At 44.8% G+C, this 7500-nt stretch overlaps 12 non-coding genes across 12 annotated transcripts in view; all 12 read right to left on the bottom strand.

Annotated features, from left to right (window-relative positions):
• Positions 1 to 440: 440 nt before the first annotated feature.
• Positions 441 to 512, bottom strand: trnap-ugg (transfer RNA proline (anticodon UGG)). The gene has a single exon. It is a non-coding gene; the product is annotated as a tRNA-Pro (tRNA).
• Positions 513 to 947: 435 nt separating this feature from the next.
• Positions 948 to 1019, bottom strand: trnaq-uug (transfer RNA glutamine (anticodon UUG)). Its single transcript has one exon. It is a non-coding gene; the product is annotated as a tRNA-Gln (tRNA).
• Positions 1020 to 1116: 97 nt separating this feature from the next.
• trnap-agg (transfer RNA proline (anticodon AGG)) lies at positions 1117 to 1188 on the bottom strand. Its single transcript has one exon. It is a non-coding gene; the product is annotated as a tRNA-Pro (tRNA).
• Positions 1189 to 1850: 662 nt separating this feature from the next.
• trnap-ugg (transfer RNA proline (anticodon UGG)) lies at positions 1851 to 1922 on the bottom strand. The gene has a single exon. It is a non-coding gene; the product is annotated as a tRNA-Pro (tRNA).
• Positions 1923 to 2350: 428 nt separating this feature from the next.
• trnaq-uug (transfer RNA glutamine (anticodon UUG)) lies at positions 2351 to 2422 on the bottom strand. Its single transcript has one exon. It is a non-coding gene; the product is annotated as a tRNA-Gln (tRNA).
• An 831-nt stretch (positions 2423 to 3253) lies between these two features.
• On the bottom strand, positions 3254 to 3325 carry trnap-ugg (transfer RNA proline (anticodon UGG)). Its single transcript has one exon. It is a non-coding gene; the product is annotated as a tRNA-Pro (tRNA).
• Positions 3326 to 3761: 436 nt separating this feature from the next.
• trnaq-uug (transfer RNA glutamine (anticodon UUG)) lies at positions 3762 to 3833 on the bottom strand. The gene has a single exon. It is a non-coding gene; the product is annotated as a tRNA-Gln (tRNA).
• Positions 3834 to 4664: 831 nt separating this feature from the next.
• On the bottom strand, positions 4665 to 4736 carry trnap-ugg (transfer RNA proline (anticodon UGG)). Its single transcript has one exon. It is a non-coding gene; the product is annotated as a tRNA-Pro (tRNA).
• Positions 4737 to 5164: 428 nt separating this feature from the next.
• trnaq-uug (transfer RNA glutamine (anticodon UUG)) lies at positions 5165 to 5236 on the bottom strand. Its single transcript has one exon. It is a non-coding gene; the product is annotated as a tRNA-Gln (tRNA).
• An 831-nt stretch (positions 5237 to 6067) lies between these two features.
• Positions 6068 to 6139, bottom strand: trnap-ugg (transfer RNA proline (anticodon UGG)). The gene has a single exon. It is a non-coding gene; the product is annotated as a tRNA-Pro (tRNA).
• A 597-nt stretch (positions 6140 to 6736) lies between these two features.
• trnap-agg (transfer RNA proline (anticodon AGG)) lies at positions 6737 to 6808 on the bottom strand. The gene has a single exon. It is a non-coding gene; the product is annotated as a tRNA-Pro (tRNA).
• A 662-nt stretch (positions 6809 to 7470) lies between these two features.
• Positions 7471 to 7500, bottom strand: part of trnap-ugg (transfer RNA proline (anticodon UGG)) — a 72-nt gene continuing 42 nt past the window's right edge. The window contains exon 1 of the tRNA in view: positions 7471 to 7500. This exon is cut by the window's right edge and continues 42 nt beyond it. This is a non-coding gene — a tRNA (tRNA-Pro).

Below are 7500 nucleotides of genomic sequence, written 5' to 3'. Positions count from 1 at the left end.
CTATGTGCTGACAAAGTGAAAGTATTCAAAAGACATTTTTATGAAAGCTATTATGCCCTGTAAAACACAAGACAGCAGCGAGGGATCGTCCGGGATTTGGACGATTGGACTCTCGCACCCAAAGCCAGAATCATACCACTTGACCCAAGGGCCACTGCAAGACAGCAACTTTACATAACAACACTAACTGCTGACAAACCGGCATTCTCAGAAAAAGGCCTCTGTGTAAGCCACAATACCCTTACAAAACAGAAGATATCTGTAAGGGCTCAACTGAAATTTGAACCTGGGAGCTCTCACGGCATGAGCGAAGATCATACTCCTAGTCGACCAGACAAGGAATGTTATATGTGGCGATACTAACTGCTGACAAACTGGAATTCTTCGAAAGAAGGTTTTATGAAAGCCATATTGCCCTGTAAAACACATGACACCTGCAAGGGCTCGTCCGGGATTTGAACCCGGGACCTCTCGCACCCAAAGCGAGAATCATACCCCTAGACCAACGAGCCACTAAAGCTTGACATTTTCACATGTAACCAGCAGCAGCAGATGGTTAGAATTTTTTATTTAAAAATTGAGTCAGAACGTAATTTCAGAAGCTCAAGTGTTGAAGTCGGGCTTGTGCGTCAGATGGACCCGGGGCTTCTCCTGCCCAAAACAAGATTCGCAGCCCTAGAACGACAAGTTGAGTCACTTGTTTGCCTTAAAATTGCTGTTGTTTTGTCCACTAGCTTCAGTGAGGTAAATTGATCTCATCCATTTCACAGATTTAAGCTGCATGGCAAAAACACATAACATTATGTAAGTCGTTGTTGGAGGAGGATCGTGATAGCATCAAATAGCTATGTCAGCACCTAGTATCACAACCACTCACTAATTGGTGTGATTAAAATTGGTCTCATTCATTTATTTCACTGATTTGAAGCTGTAAGGAAAGAAGGAAAAGGTTCCACCGAGATTTGAACTCGGATCACTGGATTCAAAGTCCAGAGTGCTAACCATTACACCACGGAACCAAGACCTTCCTCAGTTGACATCTAATGCTTGCACACTAGCGTTGAAACGGGCCTTTGTGAAAGCCATGATGTCCCTCAAAACCAAAGAGAGTTGCAAGGGCTCGTCCGGGATTTGAACCCGGGACCTCTCGCACCCTAAGCGAGAATCATACCCCTAGACCAACGAGCCAGTGAAAAACAGCAGCTTCACATGGCAACACTTTCGGCAGACAAACCAGCATTCTCTGAAAAAGGCCTCTGGGTGACCCACGACGCCCTTACAAAATACCAGACAACTGTAAGGGCTTACCCATTCATTTGAACCTGGGAGCTCTCGCGGCATGAGCAAGATTCATACTCCTAGACCAGCAAGCCACTAGCCAATATGCAAGGAATATATTATGTGGCGATACTATCTGCTGACAAAGTGAAAGTATTCAAAAGACATTTTTATGAAAGCTATTATGCCCTGTAAAACACAAGACAGCAGCGAGGGATCGTCCGGGATTTGGACGATTGGACTCTCGCACCCAAAGCCAGAATCATACCACTTGACCCAAGGGCCACTGCAAGACAGCAACTTTACATAACAACACTAACTGCTGACAAACCGGCATTCTCAGAAAAAGGCCTCTGTGTAAGCCACAATACCCTTACAAAACAGAAGATATCTGTAAGGGCTCAACTGAAATTTGAACCTGGGAGCTCTCACGGCATAAGCGAAGATCATACTCCTAGTCGACCAGACAAGGAATGTTATATGTGGCGATACTAACTGCTGACAAACTGGAATTCTTCGAAAGAAGGTTTTATGAAAGCCATATTGCCCTGTAAAACACATGACACCTGCAAGGGCTCGTCCGGGATTTGAACCCGGGACCTCTCGCACCCAAAGCGAGAATCATACCCCTAGACCAACGAGCCACTAAAGCATGACATTTTCACATGGAACCAGCAGCAGCAGATGGTCAGAATTCTTTATTTAAAAATTGAGTCAGAACGTAATTTCAGAAGCTCAACTGTTGAAGTCGGGCTTGTGCGTCAGATGGACCCGGGGCTTCTCCTGCCCAAAACAAGATTCGCAGCCCTAGAACGACAAGTTGAGTCACCTTAAAATTGCTGTTGTTTTTGTCCACTAGCTTCAGTGAGGTAAATTGATCTTATCCATTTCACAGATTTAAGCTGCATGGCAAAAACACATAACATTATGTAAGTCGTTGTTGGAGGAGGATCGTGATAGCATCAAATAGCTATGTCAGCACCTAGTATCACAACCACTCACTAATTGGTGTGATTAAAATTGGTCTCATTCATTTATTTCACTGATTTGAAGCTGTAAGGAAAGAAGGAAAAGGTTCCACCGAGATTTGAACTCGGATCACTGGATTCAAAGTCCAGAGTGCTAACCATTACACCATGGAACCAAGACCTTCCTCAGTTGACATCTAATGCTTGCACACTAGCGTTGAAACGGGCCTTTGTGAAAGCCATGATGTCCCTCAAAACCAAAGAGAGTTGCAAGGGCTCGTCTGGGATTTGAACCCCGGATCTCTCGCACCCTAAGCGAGAATCATACCCCTAGACCAACAAGCCAGTGAAAAATAGCAGCTTCACATGGCAACACTTTCGGCAGACAAACCAGCATTCTCTGAAAAAGGCCTCTGGGTGACCCACGACGCCCTTACAAAATACCAGACAACTGTAAGGGCTTACCCATTCATTTGAACCTGGGAGCTCTCGCGGCATGAGCAAGATTCATACTCCTAGACCAGCAAGCCACTAGCCAATATGCAAGGAATATATTATGTGGCGATACTATGTGCTGACAAAGTGAAAGTATTCAAAAGACATTTTTATGAAAGCTATTATGCCCTGTAAAACACAATACAGCAGCGAGGGATCGTCCGGGATTTGGACGATTGGACTCTCGCACCCAAAGCCAGAATCATACCACTTGACCCAAGGGCCACTGCAAGACAGCAACTTTACATAACAACACTAACTGCTGACAAACCGGCATTCTCAGAAAAAGGCTTCTGTGTAAGCCACAATACCCTTACAAAACAGAAGATATCTGTAAGGGCTCAACTGAAATTTGAACCTGGGAGCTCTCACGGCATGAGCGAAGATCATACTCCTAGTCCAACAGACAAGGAATGTTATATGTGGCGATACTAACTGCTGACAAACTGGAATTCTTCGAAAGAAGGTTTTATGAAAGCCATATTGCCCTGTATAACACATGACACCTGCAAGGGCTCGTCCGGGATTTGAACCCGGGACCTCTCGCACCCAAAGCGAGAATCATACCCCTAGACCAACGAGCCACTAAAGCTTGACATTTTCACATGGAACCAGCAGCAGCAGATGGTCAGAATTCTTTATTTAAAAATTGAGTCAGAACGTAATTTCAGAAGCTCAAGTGTTGAAGTCGGGCTTGTGCGTCAGATGGACCCGGGGCTTCTCCTGCCCAAAACAAGATTCGCAGCCCTAGAACGACAAGTTGAGTCACTTGTTTGCCTTAAAATTGCTGTTGTTTTTGTCCACTAGCTTCAGTGAGGTAAATTGATCTTATCCATTTCACAGATTTAAGCTGCATGGCAAAAACACATAACATTATGTAAGTCGTTGTTGGAGGAGGATCGTGATAGCATCAAATAGCTATGTCAGCACCTAGTATCACAACCACTCACTAATTGGTGTGATTAAAATTGGTCTCATTCATTTATTTCACTGATTTGAAGCTGTAAGGAAAGAAGGAAAAGGTTCCACCGAGATTTGAACTCGGATCACTGGATTCAAAGTCCAGAGTGCTAACCATTACACCATGGAACCAAGACCTTCCTCAGTTGACATCTAATGCTTGCACACTAGCGTTGAAACTGGCCTTTGTGAAAGCCATGATGTCCCTCAAAACCAAAGAGAGTTGCAAGGGCTCGTCTGGGATTTGAACCCCGGACCTCACGCACCCTAAGCGAGAATCATACCCCTAGACCAACAAGCCAGTGAAAAACAGCAGCTTCACATGGCAACACTTTCGGCAGACAAACCAGCATTCTCTGAAAAAGGCCTCTGGGTGACCCACGACGCCCTTACAAAATACCAGACAACTGTAAGGGCTTACCCATTCATTTGAACCTGGGAGCTCTCGCGGCTTGAGCAAGATTCATACTCCTAGACCAGCAAGCCACTAGCCAATATGCAAGGAATATATAATGTGGCGATACTATCTGCTGACAAAGTGAAAGTATTCAAAAGACATTTTTATGAAAGCTATTATGCCCTGTAAAACACAATACAGCAGCGAGGGATCGTCCGGGATTTGGACGATTGGACTCTCGCACCCAAAGCCAGAATCATACCACTTGACCCAAGGGCCACTGCAAGACAGCAACTTTACATAACAACACTAACTGCTGACAAACCGGCATTCTCAGAAAAAGGCCTCTGTGTAAGCCACAATACCCTTACAAAACAGAAGATATCTGTAAGGGCTCAACTGAAATTTGAACCTGGGAGCTCTCACGGCATGAGCGAAGATCATACTCCTAGTCCACCAGACAAGGAATGTTATATGTGGCGATACTAACTGCTGACAAACTGGAATTCTTCGAAAGAAGGTTTTATGAAAGCCATATTGCCCTGTAAAACACATGACACCTGCAAGGGCTCGTCCAGGATTTGAACCCGGGACCTCTCGCACCCAAAGCAAGAATCATACCCCTAGACCAACGAGCCACTAAAGCTTGACATTTTCACATGGAACCAGCAGCAGCAGATGGTTAGAATTCTTTATTTAAAAATTGAGTCAGAACGTAATTTCAGAAGCTCAAGTGTTGAAGTCGGGCTTGTGCGTCAGATGGACCCGGGGCTTCTCCTGCCCAAAACAAGATTCGCAGCCCTAGAACGACAAGTTGAGTCACCTTAAAATTGCTGTTGTTTTTGTCCACTAGCTTCAGTGAGGTAAATTGATCTTATCCATTTCACAGATTTAAGCTGCATGGCAAAAACACATAATATTATGTAAGTCGTTGTTGGAGGAGGATCGTGATAGCATCAAATAGCTATGTCAGCACCTAGTATCACAACCACTCACTAATTGGTGTGATTAAAATTGGTCTCATTCATTTATTTCACTGATTTGAAGCTGTAAGGAAAGAAGGAAAAGGTTCCACCAAGATTTGAACTCGGATCACTGGATTCAAAGTCCAGAGTGCTAACCATTACACCATCGAACCAAGACCTTCCTCAGTTGACATCTAATGCTTGCACACTAGCGTTGAAACTGGCCTTTGTGAAAGCCATGATGTCCCTCAAAACCAAAGAGAGTTGCAAGGGCTCGTCCAGGATTTGAACCCGGGACCTCTCGCACCCTAAGCGAGAATCATACCCCTAGACCAACGAGCCAGTGAAAAACAGCAGCTTCACATGGCAACACTTTCGGCAGACAAACCAGCATTCTCTGAAAAAGGCCTCTGGGTGACCCACGACGCCCTTACAAAATACCAGACAACTGTAAGGGCTTACCCATTCATTTGAACCTGGGAGCTCTCGCGGCATGAGCAAGATTCATACTCCTAGACCAGCAAGCCACTAGCCAATATGCAAGGAATATATTATGTGGCGATACTATCTGCTGACAAAGTGAAAGTATTCAAAAGACATTTTTATGAAAGCTATTATGCCCTGTAAAACACAAGACAGCAGCGAGGGATCGTCCGGGATTTGGACGATTGGACTCTCGCACCCAAAGCCAGAATCATACCACTTGACCCAAGGGCCACTGCAAGACAGCAACTTTACATAACAACACTAACTGCTGACAAACCGGCATTCTCAGAAAAAGGCCTCTGTGTAAGCCACAATACCCTTACAAAACAGAAGATATCTGTAAGGGCTCAACTGAAATTTGAACCTGGGAGCTCTCACGGCATGAGCGAAGATCATACTCCTAGTCCACCAGACAAGGAATGTTATATGTGGCGATACTAACTGCTGACAAACTGGAATTCTTCGAAAGAAGGTTTTATGAAAGCCATATTGCCCTGTAAAACACATGACACCTGCAAGGGCTCGTCCGGGATTTGAACCCGGGACCTCTCGCACCCAAAGCAAGAATCATACCCCTAGACCAACGAGCCACTAAAGCTTGACATTTTCACATGTAACCAGCAGCAGCAGATGGTTAGAATTCTTTATTTAAAAATTGAGTCAGAACGTAATTTCAGAAGCTCAAGTGTTGAAGTCGGGCTTGTGCGTCAGATGGACCCGGGGCTTCTCCTGCCCAAAACAAGATTCGCAGCCCTAGAACGACAAGTTGAGTCACCTTAAAATTGCTGTTGTTTTTGTCCACTAGCTTCAGTGAGGTAAATTGATCTTATCCATTTCACAGATTTAAGCTGCATGGCAAAAACACATAACATTATGTAAGTCGTTGTTGGAGGAGGATCGTGATAGCATCAAATAGCTATGTCAGCACCTAGTATCACAACCACTCACTAATTGGTGTGATTAAAATTGGTCTCATTCATTTATTTCACTGATTTGAAGCTGTAAGGAAAGAAGGAAAAGGTTCCATCGAGATTTGAACTCAGATCACTGGATTCAAAATCCATAGTGCTAACCATTACACCACGGAACCAAGACCTTCCTCAGTTGACATCTAATGCTTGCACACTAGCGTTGAAACTGGCCTTTGTGAAAGCCATGATGTCCCTCAAAACCAAAGAGAGTTGCAAGGGCTCGTCCGGGATTTGAACCCGGGACCTCTCGCACCCTAAGCGAGAATCATACCCCTAGACCAACGAGCCAGTGAAAAACAGCAGCTTCACATGGCAACACTTTCGGCAGACAAACCAGCATTCTCTGAAAAAGGCCTCTGGGTGACCCACGACGCCCTTACAAAATACCAGACAACTGTAAGGGCTTACCCATTCATTTGAACCTGGGAGCTCTCGCGGCATGAGCAAGATTCATACTCCTAGACCAGCAAGCCACTAGCCAATATGCAAGGAATATATTATGTGGCGATACTATCTGCTGACAAAGTGAAAGTATTCAAAAGACATTTTTATGAAAGCTATTATGCCCTGTAAAACACAAGACAGCAGCGAGGGATCGTCCGGGATTTGGACGATTGGACTCTCGCACCCAAAGCCAGAATCATACCACTTGACCCAAGGGCCACTGCAAGACAGCAACTTTACATAACAACACTAACTGCTGACAAACCAGCATTCTCAGAAAAAGGCCTCTGTGTAAGCCACAATACCCTTACAAAACAGAAGATATCTGTAAGGGCTCAACTGAAATTTGAACCTGGGAGCTCTCACGGCATAAGCGAAGATCATACTCCTAGTCGACCAGACAAGGAATGTTATATGTGGCGATACTAACTGCTGACAAACTGGAATTCTTCGAAAGAAGGTTTTATGAAAGCCATATTGCCCTGTAAAACACATGACACCTGCAAGGGCTCGTCCGGGATTTGAACCCGGGACCT

This window comes from Danio rerio, chromosome 13 (genome assembly GCF_052040795.2).
Source record: "Danio rerio strain M-AB ecotype USA chromosome 13, GRCz13ab, whole genome shotgun sequence".
In the NCBI taxonomy this organism is placed as follows: domain Eukaryota; kingdom Metazoa; phylum Chordata; class Actinopteri; order Cypriniformes; family Danionidae; genus Danio; species Danio rerio.
The sequence above is the reverse complement of the archived record's forward strand: the minus strand, read 5'-3'. Positions and strand labels throughout refer to the sequence as shown.